The 13,966-nt window shown below is 40.7% G+C and overlaps 1 pseudogene; it reads left to right on the top strand.

Moving 5' to 3' along the window:
* Window positions 1-13,701, top strand: part of LOC131236861 (uncharacterized) — a 129,859-nt pseudogene extending 116,158 nt beyond the window's left edge.
* The last annotated feature ends 265 nt before the right edge of the window (window positions 13,702-13,966 follow it).

The following is a 13,966-nucleotide window of genomic DNA, read 5'->3' as shown; positions in this document are numbered from 1 at the left end:
GTATTGGTTGTGTTCTTAATAATTGGTATCTAAGCCAATACTATGTCATGTGTTCTAGTTATGGAGGGGGTAAGTTGGACCAGAGTGAAAGCCACCACAACATGGAGAGGGCTACCTAGACAACTAGAGTACAACTACCATGAGTGGAGATGGCTACCTAGATAACCAAAATGTTACGATCCCAAGGGCATGGGCTACCTGGAAAAGAGGCTAGAGTGAATGCCGCCATAGAGTGGGCCGCCATGGATTTCGGCTATGGAGCGTAGTGGAACGTTAAGATCCCAATGGTTTAAAGAGCATAGCTTGGCACGTTCCATCAGTCCTAGGACTTTTGGCATATTGTTTAGGTTCTTAACATTGGTTTCTCAGATTGTCTCGTCATGTGTACATGAAAGGGTGAACATTATTCAATTTTTGCTAGATTCACCACACATTGGCTCCCTCTGCATGCTGCCTCATTAGTAATCCTTGTACCTGAAAAGTACTGCACATCTGATGCTAAAAGACATTCGTGACTTCTCTACAATGCATCTATATGTGGCTCATCCGTGTTCAAATTTAAACACTTAAAAAGGTCTTTCTACTTTTTGAGCCTTGTTATAAAGATACGTGTTAAGCTATCACAGAAACTTTACCGATATAAATTCTTTTGTTTTCTGCATGCAATGGGCCATATTCTACCCATGATTCCCATTTTGTCAATGTAAGTTTGTTCTTCTTTCATCACTTATGTTTTACCCACTCATATGCTAGTTTCACCATTTTTGTTCTTGTGTTTCCCACCTTCCCTAGAATGCAAATGCTACTTGTTTGGGATTTGAGAGAAACTTGGAGGACTCGTGCTTTTGAAATGAAAGGTTTCATTCTACTTATTTATGTTCTGTGGCAATCCACTTAGAAGGACATCTCATTTTCTAAATATATACTGGCGCCTCAAAATACAACATCACTATCAGGACAAAACCTTAAATACATTTCTTCTTATTTTTTTCTGTTGTATAATTTCAATGTATTTATATTACATCTTATATTTTTTTTCCACGTATGTGTATTCATATGATAACATTTTTTCCAATACCAAATAACTTTGATTTTTATTTATTTATTTATTTATTTATTTTGCAAGTACTATTAAGAGATGCGAAATGGAGCAAGAAATAAAAATACAGAATGCTCACCCTCCCTAGCAAGATTACCCACCACCTACAACATCAGTAGCTCCTCTACTGACATGGACAAACGAAATGTTTATAGCAGAAGCAATTCACAAATTTCATAAAACAAAAGAAAACTTCCAGGCTTAGATGCTTTTTGGAAGCCCACCCAATAACAATTGAAGGATCTCCTTCCAAAATAGAAGGGCTGGGGAAATTTTGATGAAAATATTAGGCCTTCTGATGCACCACAATTGAAGGAATTAACTAGAAGAATATCTGTACCATCTGATGATTAAACACTGCTGGATTGTGAGACAAGTTTGATAACTTCTTCACTTTCAGCAGAATAAAATGAAGTAAAAGGGAAAGGGATAAATAGTGGAAGCAAGCCACCAAGAGAACCCTGAGTTACACAAAACGGATCTAGAGACTAGAGGCATCACAACATTGCATTCTCAAAGAACCTCCCTACTAGGCTAGAATCCTTAACTAAAAATATGACATTCATTCAATCAATATTCAGAGTATTCATGCATTCATTTTTCAAACATTTGACCTAGTGCTCATGATGCAGCACAACCACCAAATGGCTACATGAATCTAGTTTCACATTTATAGAATACACACACGTCTCCAAGGGAGGCCACAATAGTACAACTTCTGCCCCCTCCAACGAATGATGCTAGGGTCCACCACTAAACGGCCCAAACTTAGAAAGATGGTTTAATGCCTTGAACTACCCTCACCAACCCTCTCTCCCATCCCCAACACTCTACCACTCTAGGAATATGGACATGACTCCAGCTATCTCATTCCACCTGTTAAGATGTGGAGCCACATCTGGGACCGTCCTCGACCGGTCGTGAGCCATGCTCGACTGGTCGTAGGGTCCTGTTCAACCGGTCGTGGACCGGCTCGACTCAAAGTCCAGCGAGCACTGTTTTTTTATCCCGAAGTGTTCGACCGGTCGTGGGGTCCTCTCGACCGGTCGTGCAGGCTGCACGACCAGTTGAGGTTACACAGATTCGTTCCGCAATTTTGCGCGGATTTCGTGTCGCAAGTCCTTTCGCAACTGGGATGCGGAAAGGGGAGTTTCCTAAACTATAAACAGGGGTTCTTAGGGTTTTTTATATAGAGAAAAAGTAAGGAAAATTTATTCTAAGGTGTGGGCAAAGGGTTTTCTATGTGCTTCCAAGGGAGAGGTTAGTATATTGCTTTGTAATCTTCGTTCTTCATAGTGGAAGTTTGCATCTGTAGTTTTTTACTCTAGTTTGGAGTTTTTCCACATATATCTTGTCTTGTGATTTGTTTTGAATGCTTTGATCTATTTCTAGTTTATATTTCTTCCTGTTTATTGTTTGTGGGTGAGGCTTGAGATTGGATCTAGGCTCACTACGTTGTTGGCGTGCTGCGCAACAACTGGTATCAAAGCTATTGGTTTAGTTCTATTGGGAGCGATGACGGAAGAAGGGAAAACTAGAATTGAGAAGTTTGATGGTTCAAACTTTACCTTCTAGAAGATACAAATGGAAGATTATCTGTATCAGAAGGACCTCTATATTCCTCTAGGAGGAAAAGAGAAGAAACCAGAAAAGATGACAGATAATAAATGGTTTTTACTAGATAGGAAGGCTTTAGGAACGATCCGACTCTCTTTGTCTAAGAGCGTCGCCTTCAATATATCTAAGGTAAAAATGACAAAAGAATTAGTAGAAGCCCTAGCCACCATGTATGAAAAACCCTCAGCATCCAACAAGGTTCATCTTATGAAACGGTTATTCAACATGAAGATGTCAGATGGTGGGAGCGTGGCTGAACATCTAAATGAGTTCAATACAGTCACGAGCCAGTTGGAATTCATTGGCATTGTTTTTGAGGATGAGGTAAGGGCGTTATTGATCTTATCCAGTTTACCAGACAGATGGAATGGTTTGGTGATTGCTGTGAGCAATTCTTTAGGGTCGACAAAGTTGAAATTTGATGACGTGGCCAGTCTAATTCTCAGGGAAGAATCTAGAAGAAAGGCATCAGGAGTTTCAAGGGATTCAGGGAATGCTCTAAATGTTGAAGGAAGAGGAAGATCGCTGAACAAAGGAGGCAATAAACACGAGCGTTCTAAATCGAGGAAGAAGTCCAAGGAACCTAAAGACAAAGACGGGTGTTGGCATTGCAGCAAGAAGGGGCACATGAAACGTGACTGCAGGACGCTCAAGAAACAAGAAGGAAGCTCTCAAGGCGGGAAGGATTCAGTGAATCTATCTGAGGAGAGTGACACATAGGCCTTAATCTTGTCTCTTGATGCGAGGAATGAGTCTTGGGTTATAGACTTGGGTGCTTCGTTTCATGCCACTTCACGTAAGGAAGTTCTGCATGATTATGTGTCAGGTGACTTTGGGAGAGTCTACCTGGGTGATGATGAGCCGTGCAGTATTGTTGGAAAGGGAGACGTTCATGTCAATCAGAAAGACAGAACGGTTTTGAAATTGAAGGATGTCAGACATGTACCGAGTTTGAAACGTAACTTGATCTCAGTGGGGGAATTGGCCGATACCGGTTATGTGACGATATTGACTAGTGATTCCTGGAAGATATCACAAAAGGTGCCTTGGTGATATCTCGAGGAATAAAGGAAGGTACTTTATACGTGACTTCAGGATCGTATTGTTCACTCTCAGTCGCATCAACTGGAGTGAATGAGCAGTTATGGCATCAGAGGTTGGGACATATGAGTTAGAAATGGATGAAAGTGTTATTGTCAAAAGGGAAGCTACCAGGGCTGAAGTCTATTGACTTGGAATTCTGCGAGGACTGCGTATATGGCAAGCAGAAGAGGGTAAGTTTCAAGAAGACAGGACGCACTCCAAAGACGCATCTGTTGGAGCTTGTACACATTGAAGTGTGGGGACTGGCACAGGTATCATCTCTTGGTGGCTCACGTTATTTTGTTTCCTTTATTGATGATGTTAGTAGAAAATTGTGGGTCTATTTCTTAAAGCACAAATCTGATGTATTTGACGTATTTAAGAAGTGAAAAGTTATGGTAGAAAACGAGACAGGTAGAACAGTAAAATGTCTCAGATCTGATAATGGGGGAGAGTACTATGATAAGAGATTTGAGGAGTATTGTGCAGCAAATGGAATCAAACATCAGAAAACGATTCTAGGGACACCACAGCAGAATGGTGTGGCTAAGCGCATTAACAGGACCATCCTTGAGCGTGCTAGGAGCATGAGGCTACATGCAGGGTTGCCCAAGACCTTTTGGGCAGATGCTATGAATACTGCCGCATATCTCATCAATAGAAGTCCCTCAGCACCATTGGATGGTGGGCTACCAGAAGAAACGTGGACTGGGAAAGAAGTGAACCTTGCATATCTCAGAGTGTTCGGTTGCACTTCATATGTTCACATTGATGCAGAGCACAGAAACAAGCTGGATGCGAAGTCCAGGAGGTGCACGTTTATAGGCTACGGGCAGCATGATTTTGGCTACAGGTTTTGGGATGCAGAAAATAAGAAAATCATCAGAAGCAAGGACGTAGTCTTCAATGAAAAAGTGATGCATAAGGACAATGTACAGGAAAATGAGGCTGAGGAGAAAGAATTCGTAGAGATGGAAGAGTTATAGGACATGGGTGTTACAGCGCCACAGGATGATCATGCACAGGAGCATTATGAGGCAGAGCCGCATACACCGGTTGTGAGGAGGTCTACTCGGGAGAGGAGACCCACGGTCCGATACTCACCCTCCTTACATTATCTACTGCTGATAGATAATGGTGAACTAGAATGTTTTGAAGAGGTATTAAAGACAGATACACGGGTTAAGTGGGAGTAGGCCATGGATGAGGAGATGGACTCTCTTGAGTCCAATCGTACATGGGAGCTAGTCACCCTACCTATGGGTAAGAAAGCTCTTCATAACTAGTGGGTTTATAGATTGAAGGAGGAGCACGATGGTTCGAAATGGTACAAGGCTAGACTGGTTATGAAAGGGTTTTAACAAAAGGCAGGTATCAATTTCACTGAAATATTTTCACCTGTGGTGAAAATGTCGATGATTCATATGGTCTTGAGTATAGTGGCTACAGAGGACTTACATCTAGAGCAGCTAGATGTTAAGACAACCTTTCTTCATGGGGACCTTGAAGAAGAGATATATATGCATCAGCCGACAGGATACATGGCACTAGGAAAGGAGAACAAAGTGTGCAGACTGAAGAAGAGTCTATATGGCCTGAAGTAGGCCCTAGGGCAGTGGTACAAGAAATTCGATAGTTTCATGTCGGGAAACGGTTATAGGAGATGTCATGCAGACCATTATTGCTATTTGAAGAAGTTTGATACGTCATACATCATCCTTCTTTTGTACGTTGATGATATGCTTGTGGCCGGTTTAAGCATAAAAGACATCTCAGATCTTAAAAGACAACTGTCTAGAGAATTTGCCATGAAGGATTTAGGAGCTGCAAAATAAATCCTAGGCATGAGGATAAAGCGTGACAGGGAAAACAAGAAACTAGTTTTGTCACAGGCAGAGTACATAGCCAAGGTACTTGATCGATTCAATGTGGGAGGTGCTAAGCCGGTTAGCACTCCATTAGTCAACCACTTCAAGCTATCTAAGGAGCAAGGTGCAAAGACGCAGGATGAACGAGACTATATGGCTAAAGTCCCAAACGCGTCAGCTATTGGGAGTCTCATGTATGCTATGGTGAGCACGAGGCCAGACATTGCTCAAGCAGTGGGAGTTGTTAGCAGGTTCATGAACAACCCCGGGAAGGAACATTGGGAAGCTGTGAAGTGGATTCTTAGATACCTGGTAGGTACAAAGGATGTAGGGTTGTGATATGGTGGATCATAAATCAAGCTACAAGGCTATGTGGATTCAGATTTGGCAGGAGACATCGATAGCAGAAGAAGCACTACAGGTTGTCTTTACTCTAGGTAGTGCTGCAGTCAGTTGGGTCTCTCAGTTACAGAAGATAGTATCTATCAGTATGACAGAAACAGAATATGTTGCGGCTACAGAAGCGTGCAAGGAGATGGTGTGGATGTACGGTTTCATGGAAGAGTTGGGTAAGAAGCAAGCAGATTGCAAGATGTATAGTGACAGTCAGAGTGAATACACTTGGCTAAGAATTCAGCCTTTCATTCAAGGACCAAATATATTGCCATCAGATATCACTTCATTTGTTCGTTACTGGAAGATGGATCGATTGCTCTGGAGAAGATTCATACAGGTGAGAATCCTGCGGATATGCTGACCAAGGCGGTCACACGGGAGAAGATGAAGCTCTGTTCAGCTTTGATTGGTTTTCAGGCTTGAAGACAGGGAGGTGATGCACTCCGGATGAAGAAGATGAAAGTTTAAGGTGATGTGTCTCCAAGTGGGAGATTGTTAAGATGTGGAGCCACATCTGGAACAGTCCTCGACCGGTCGTGAGCTATGCTCGACCGGTCGTAGGGTCCGGCTCGACCGGTCGTGGAACGGCTCGACTCAAAGTCCAGCGAGCACTATTTTTTGATCCCGAAGTGTTCGATCGGTCGTAGCCCATTCACGACCGGTCGTAGGGTCCTCTCGACCGGTCGTGCAGGCTGCACGACCAATCGAGGTTACGCAGATTTGTTCCGCGATTTTGCGCGGATTTCGTGTCGCAAGTCCTTTCTCAACTGGGATGCGGAAAGGGGAGTTTCTTAAACTATAAACAAGGGTTCCTAGGGTTTTTTATATAGAGAAAAAGCGAGAGAAAATTATTCTAAGGTGTGGGCAAAGGGTTTTCTATGTGCTTCCAAGGGAGAGGTTAGTATATTGCTTTGTAATCTCCGTTCTTCATAGTGGAAGTTTGCACCCGTGGTTTTTTACCCTAGTTTGGGTTTTTCCATGTATATCTTGTCTTGTGGTTTGTTTTGAATGCTTTGATCTATTTCTAGTTTATATTTCTTCCTGTCTATCGTTTGTGGGTGAGGCCTGAGATTGGATCTAGGCTCACTACGTTGTTGGCGTGCTGCGTAACATCACCCTCTTATCCTTACCATGTCTTAACCCTTGATACTTTTAAAAGCATTTTGACTTCAAATCCAACAAATTACATGATTTATTGCTTTGCCTTGAACCCCTACCAAAACCACATGGTTTATCCTCAAAGTTCCTCCCGTTCTTTCTTTTTGTCCTTGGAGCTTCTAAAGGATGCAACTGCTAATAGGGAAGGCTCAACAATAGCACACATTGTACATTGAACCAATAGACTCTAGATCCTTCCAAATACTGCCAATATAAAGTTAGGATGAAGCACCAAACTGAGAAGGCTACTGAGTAGTGGATGAGCAAACGATGGACATTCACCTCTACCATCTTTCACATGATAGATCCATTAGGATGTGTACCTTCCTGTCTTCCATAAAAAATTTTGGATCTGTTCATTTCCATTTTTCTTCTCCTTCAATTCTTTTCTTTTTTTTCTTTTTTTTTTTTAAAAAAAAAAATCAGACCCAACTGTCCCAAATTGACTCGATTAAAAATATCTCGTTTGATGAATCCAAAGCAGGAAGGTTCCATTGGCTCTTTCTTGTCTGTGAGAAAAGTGGATCAGCAGGTAAAAATATATTAAAAGCAAATTTGAGCTGTGACATTCACATGATTCGAGACAAAGAATGCAAGCTGTGACATTTATTGCACAACTTTTTAGCTAGGCTTCTAAAATCTGGTGATCATTTCCAACCACTCATGTTTCCCATTAATGTTAAGTATTTTGCTACATGTGGTCCTAGGAAAAGAAAATACAATTAGTAGCTTTTATGGAGTCATGGACCTGTTCTGTTGGAAGTATGACTGTGTTATTTATTTCTATGAGCTATGATTTTGTTGAGGGCCTGATTCTGAATAATGAAGAATGTCGTCTTTTCAGTTTGGACATTTTGAGATCATATTAGATGCTCACTCTCTACTTCAAGTATATGTTTGCATTTTTTAGGTTCCTAACAAAATTACTCACAGAGGATCTGCCTCGACTCTTTGTTCGTCGGAAGAAGATCATCCTTGATTTGTAGAAGGGAATGTCAGTTGGTCCTGCTTCAGATTATTTTAAAACTGGTGCAATTCAGGAAGGGAATAAAGACTTTGCTGGAGAACTATCAGCAACTCTCGTAGATATTCAGAAGCTTTTGCTTATGTCTTTCTTGGTATCTATTCTTTCTCCGTGTGTTATATTTTGGTTTGAAGACATATTTTTGGTTCTTGGTTAGTGTGTTTGCTATTTGTCTTGCAAGGGCTTCCCGCCATCTTCTATTGTTATATGCGTCTTTCTTTGATGAGAAAGAGTGGTGTAAGCACCCTTGTCAGTTACAGTTCTTAGTTCTAGCTTTCAAGTATCTTGGTGAACAACCCTGTTAAACTGATTTTGGTTTGTAGCTTCATGTTCCTCGCAAACCATGAGTTGCTTGTTCAAAGGTCTTATGACAATTTTGATGTGTAGAGGTCCCTTTTTATGTTCTTAGATGGAATACCACATTTGAAATAGACTATGCGAGCATGGTTCTGAATGTCAGTACCGGTCGGCATATCAGCCTGGCGGAAAAATGATACAATACAGCATCTGTATTGGTATCAAGGCCGTATTAGTCATTTTTTAAACCAAAGAATTAAGGAAAATATCAAGAAAAAGGAGAAGAGAACAATAAGATAATCAAGAATCAATCTTTTCTTCTTCTTCTTCTTTTGTATTTTGGACACACATTTAATGGTGTATCAGGCCATTATTTGATAAGAATGTCGTCTGTTGGTTTGACTTGTTGAAGGTCAATTAAATGGGCCCTAATCGGACACAAATCAAGCATGATTTGATGAATTAGGGCCCACTACAATGAAATACAACAAAAAGAAGATGAAAATATAAAAAAGAAAGTGAAAGTTTACTCTTCTTTTCGAGTTTTCCCATAATGGTCCACTTCACTTCGATTTGTCAAGTTCCATTCAAATAATTTGTTTTGTTCCCAAAATAGGTTTAGATCTAGCTTAAAATGAGTTTTTAAGCTTCTTCCATGGTTTAATGAAAAAGAGAAAATGAGACGAGTGAAATTTTAAAAAATAATAATTCAAAATTGGGCTTTTATGAGTGTATCAGCTGATACAGGTTTTTTTTTTTGGGCCGATACGACACTGTATCGTGTATCATCTCGTGCTGATACGGATGCGATACGGCCGTATCGGCCGATATGATATTGATATTCATATCCATGTATGTGAGTTCATTTACAGAATTATTTTCTTTCATACCTTATGAGCATTGGTTCACTGTGTTTATTTATGCAGGAGTTGTCAGGGAAGACAAATCCATATTTTGTTCTAATGCTGGGTGTTCAAGCAATTTGCAGGAAAGTGAATAGTCAGACTACTATCATTGGGCCACCGGGAGAGCCAATATGGAATCAAGTGAAGCTTTTTCATCCAAGTCCTTGCTTTTTCTCACACCAGCGCCTCCCCCTTCTTGAGCTTCATATTCTTCCCGAATATATCAATGTCCTAAGTGGATATTATCTCAAGCAATTAACTTTATATTGATGACATTATATGTTTCTCTTGGGACAGGCTTTCCATTTGCTTGTGGCAAATCCTAGGAAACAGCGATTATCCATCCAAGTGAAGGACTCCTTTGGTTTCACTGATTTCACTATAGGCACTGGGGAGGTAATTATCCAAATCATACTCAATCTATGTACAGCAGACAGCGGACAAAGTGTAGCTATCATGAAGCATGGTTTCTGTTTTACCCAATGAATAGTAATTCTGTAAAAGAACTGTGAACTTATCCCTATTCTCATTGGTATTGTATAGATGCTTCATGGGGCAGGTGTGGAAGACATTAGCATCCTGAATCCTGCATGAATACAGAAGAAAAAATGACATACATGTGCGCAAGCAAATAGAGTATTAAAATGCCAATCAGTCAGAAATGCAGATGGCACTACCTCAAAATTAAGATACTTGTGTCCAAGAATTGTGTTGACACCTTTGGGTAGATGATTAGATGCTTTCAAGGTACATTGAATTGGGTAATGATTTTCAGGATCCTGAACCCTGATCATGGTTCACAACCGGAATATCTAACAAAAGATAAAGAGGGGAATCCCTGTTGTTTGTAGATCCCTCTGTGCGTATCTTTCCTGGAAAGAGTTTAGAACTGAGATTTTCAAGGGTTTTTATTTTTTTTTTAAACCACAAAATTCATTGGGACATAGGATTTTACCAAGTGATGCCTTTTAGGACATGCTTTTTTAGGGGAGCAATTATGGAAATGCCCTTTTTATATATTTTCTTTTAAGTAGTAAAGTCGAGAATTGTGGGGCCCGCATGATATGTCCGCCCCTTTGAATAATCAGATAGACTACATGTGAATTTGGATGATTTTGGTGGTGTATATTGTTTTCTAAGGTGTGGCCTATGTGATATGTGCATGATATCGGATCTGTCCAACTGCTCACACCAACTAAAATTCTGTCTGATCAAATAATCAGATAGGCTATGTGCGAATTTGGATGCTTTTGGGTGGTGTATATTTTTTTTATTAAGGTGTGGCCCTACTTATGATTGGATCTGCCAGATTTTTAGTTTGTTTGATTATCATGATGGGTGCATCTGTTGGATGGATTGAATATCATACACATACCACATGGGCACCACAATTCTTGTCTTCACCACTTTCTAAAGAAAAAAATAAATAAATAAATCAGAGCATTTTGGTAATTGCTCCAGTCAAAAAGCACCGCCCAGGAATTTCCATTAATGGAGGCATTATGTGGTGGGATTGGAATTCCTGCAGAATTTTCCCGTAGAAATCCCTTTTTTACTGTGAAATTGTTTGGTGCCTCATAATGCTTGACGCTGAGGTTTCAGCAGCTACCATAGATGGATGAATATTATGATCTTATCAACTGGAGCATGATTATTTAATAGCAATGGCACGAACAGAATCTGTATAAGGATCCCTAGCACATTCATATCTACTTTACTCGTGATGTGTTTGATGTTTGGAGAATTTAATTTACTTTTATGAATGTGATTTTTTATCTCCTATTCATAATTCTTATTCTTTAAGGTTGAGCTGGGGTCTCTTCAAGATACAGTACCAACACAGACAGCATCATAAACTTGCAAGGGGGGTGGGGACTGTTTAGGAAGAGGCCTTCGGGGGAAATATTACTCCGTCTCACATATAAAGCATATGTCGAGGATGAAGAAGATGATGGGACACAAGCAGAAGCATTGGATATCGATTTATCTGATGATGAGAGTTCAGACTCTGATAAAGCAAATGGCACATATGAGCAAAATGAAAGGGATCTCTCTGAAGAAACAGAGAATCTTTTATGGATCTACCAGCAACTTTGCTTGTAAGTGAGGAATTCCAAGGTATTGTGTCATCGAACCCAATCAAAAAAGTTTCGTAAGGGGACTGGAGCAGGCTACCATGAGACAAATGATCTTCTTTCTAAAGAGATTCGATTCGGTACTATTATATGTTCAAGGTCCAATATTAAAATCATTTCAGGGGTTTTCCCTTTGTCTGTGTCAACAAACAATGTGAAATACCTTGACTTTTTCAGAACAGGTTTAAGTCAAATAGCAATGATTCGAAGCACTTCTTTTTACACTATTTTGGAGACCCAAAAACTATCAGAAGGGGCCACATATCCCTGATCAACGGTACCGATTTCACGTGGCCGCAGTGATAAGTTCACACCTCTGGATTCTGAGGGCAGTTCAGATAGTTCTGAAGGCATTGTTTTTTTCTTCCCCCTACTTACTCTGAATTTGTCAAAATCGATGTTTTTAGCCAACCTGTTCCGTTAGTTACTTGACTAGTTCTATTGGACTTCCTTTTTCAGGGTCAGCATTGTTTGGTTTGCGGTGATAACAAGTTTAGCTGTATTAACTTCTATTAATGTGGGTGGTACAAGTCTTTTCAATCCATGATATGCTAACACAGCATCTGTGGAGAACTGAAGCCCAATGCTTGTGTTGGATCAAGTAATTCCATAAACCCTCTCCATTTCTAGACATTTGTTGCCTTCTTTCATGTTTACAAAGTTGGGCCATCATTAGTGTCTGTTTGAGGTGATGAACATACAGATTGTCTGTCTGGTGAATATCTTGAAGTCTACTGATTGCATTCTCAGCATCTCGTCTATCCATCTTTATTTAATCTGTTGGATAGAGCTTCACTAAGCTCAAGCACACCTCGCCACAGACACCCTCTACATGCGATTGAACATGCCAACCTGTCATCCATGCATCAGGTGGGCCCCCTTTGTAGACAATCTGGCCCAAAAACAGGCTGGTCCTCCCATTAGGTGTGTGACATGTGTATGTTTAATTTGAACCATTTGTCGCATTTTTTAATCAATCGATTGTTTTCTTGAACATGTGGCCCATCTTACGACTTGGCTGGCCTTTTTTGTGTGTGTTGGGTCACCTACATTTGGAGCCGGATCAGATGTTCCACACAAGTTCATCACATGTGACTGCTTCTATAAGTTCGTTTGAAGTGGTGTGTATGGATCGACCAAAGCTCTGGCCTATGCCTGTTGCAATGTGCAGATCCTCGTTTTCATTAAATCTCTATAGATATGGATCTCTTGCTGACTTTTCATGCAAATGCAAGTCATTCTGTTCCGGTTGAATTGTGTAATCCTTGGGCGAAGGATGTGGTATCTTTGGGCGTGGGTTCTTACAAATGGGGCCCACAATTTGGTGATAGTCCAGAGGGTTGGTTTGATGAGACCCACTGGGGATGCACCATTCCCCATTTGAACTTCCAGATTATGCTAGCTTTCCAATCTCCGGCACTTCTCTATTGAATCTGAACCCTTGGCAGCATTATTAATTTTTACTTATGGCATGTATGGTTGCACCAAATTAGACTGATCAATCATGAAATTTCATGATATTTTTTAATGCAACCAAATGTACCCTTAACCATGTAGTGGCAGGCCACTGGTTGAAGTGTCAGGATTGCCCCATCGAGGAGCTTTTGTGGGCATGGCTCATCCATGGTGGTGCCCAACACCAAATGTTAGGCCTCACTTCTACAAACATAGGATCATGCAGTACTATACATATGAAAGGGCAAGGCAATCATCATATAATTCCTGCTAATTCAGAACCCCATCACGTTTTCTTTTTTTTTTTGCTAGATTTGTTCATACAGTTAAACATTCCTTTTGGCATGGGAAAATAAAAATAAAAAATGTAACGAAACTCTTTGCCAACTGCAGATGATGACTGTGATCTCCCCTCCGAAAAGTAACACAAGACGGGGCCACAAGCCAGACTAGCGTCTCTCACTCTATATACACAGCTTTCTCATGTATATTCATCATATCCGTGGTGGAATGTTCTGTCGGGGGCATATTTTTGATCCCTTTGTATCTCCTAACTCTGTTCATATTACATTTTTTGAGCTTTCCTAAAAATGATTTGTACGGAACTGTCCGGTATTGAGGTCTATAAGGCAGTTAATGAGCCATTAATGTTGTTGTCCTGTGTGAGTTGTGATATTCAGACTTCAAAAGGATTGGATGGGTGGCTAGGATCTTCCTAGATATGAGATTTTGGGGCATCCTTCATCCACGGCTCGGCCCCATCTGTGTGGACTTGGGTGTCCTTGATATATATATATGCTGGACTACTGGTGAAGATTGAAGAGGTCAAACCAGATATGCTAGGGAGGCTTGCGCCTTCTGCCCCGCCACAAGATGATCCAAACTGTTCACATGGAAGGTGGTCTACCTGATATGGGTCACATATCAAA

The sequence above is a fragment of the Magnolia sinica genome, chromosome 2 (assembly GCF_029962835.1).
Source record: "Magnolia sinica isolate HGM2019 chromosome 2, MsV1, whole genome shotgun sequence".
Taxonomy (NCBI): Eukaryota; Viridiplantae; Streptophyta; class Magnoliopsida; order Magnoliales; family Magnoliaceae; genus Magnolia; species Magnolia sinica.
Note: the sequence above shows the minus strand (reverse complement) of the source record. Positions and strands in the feature narration are given on the sequence as shown.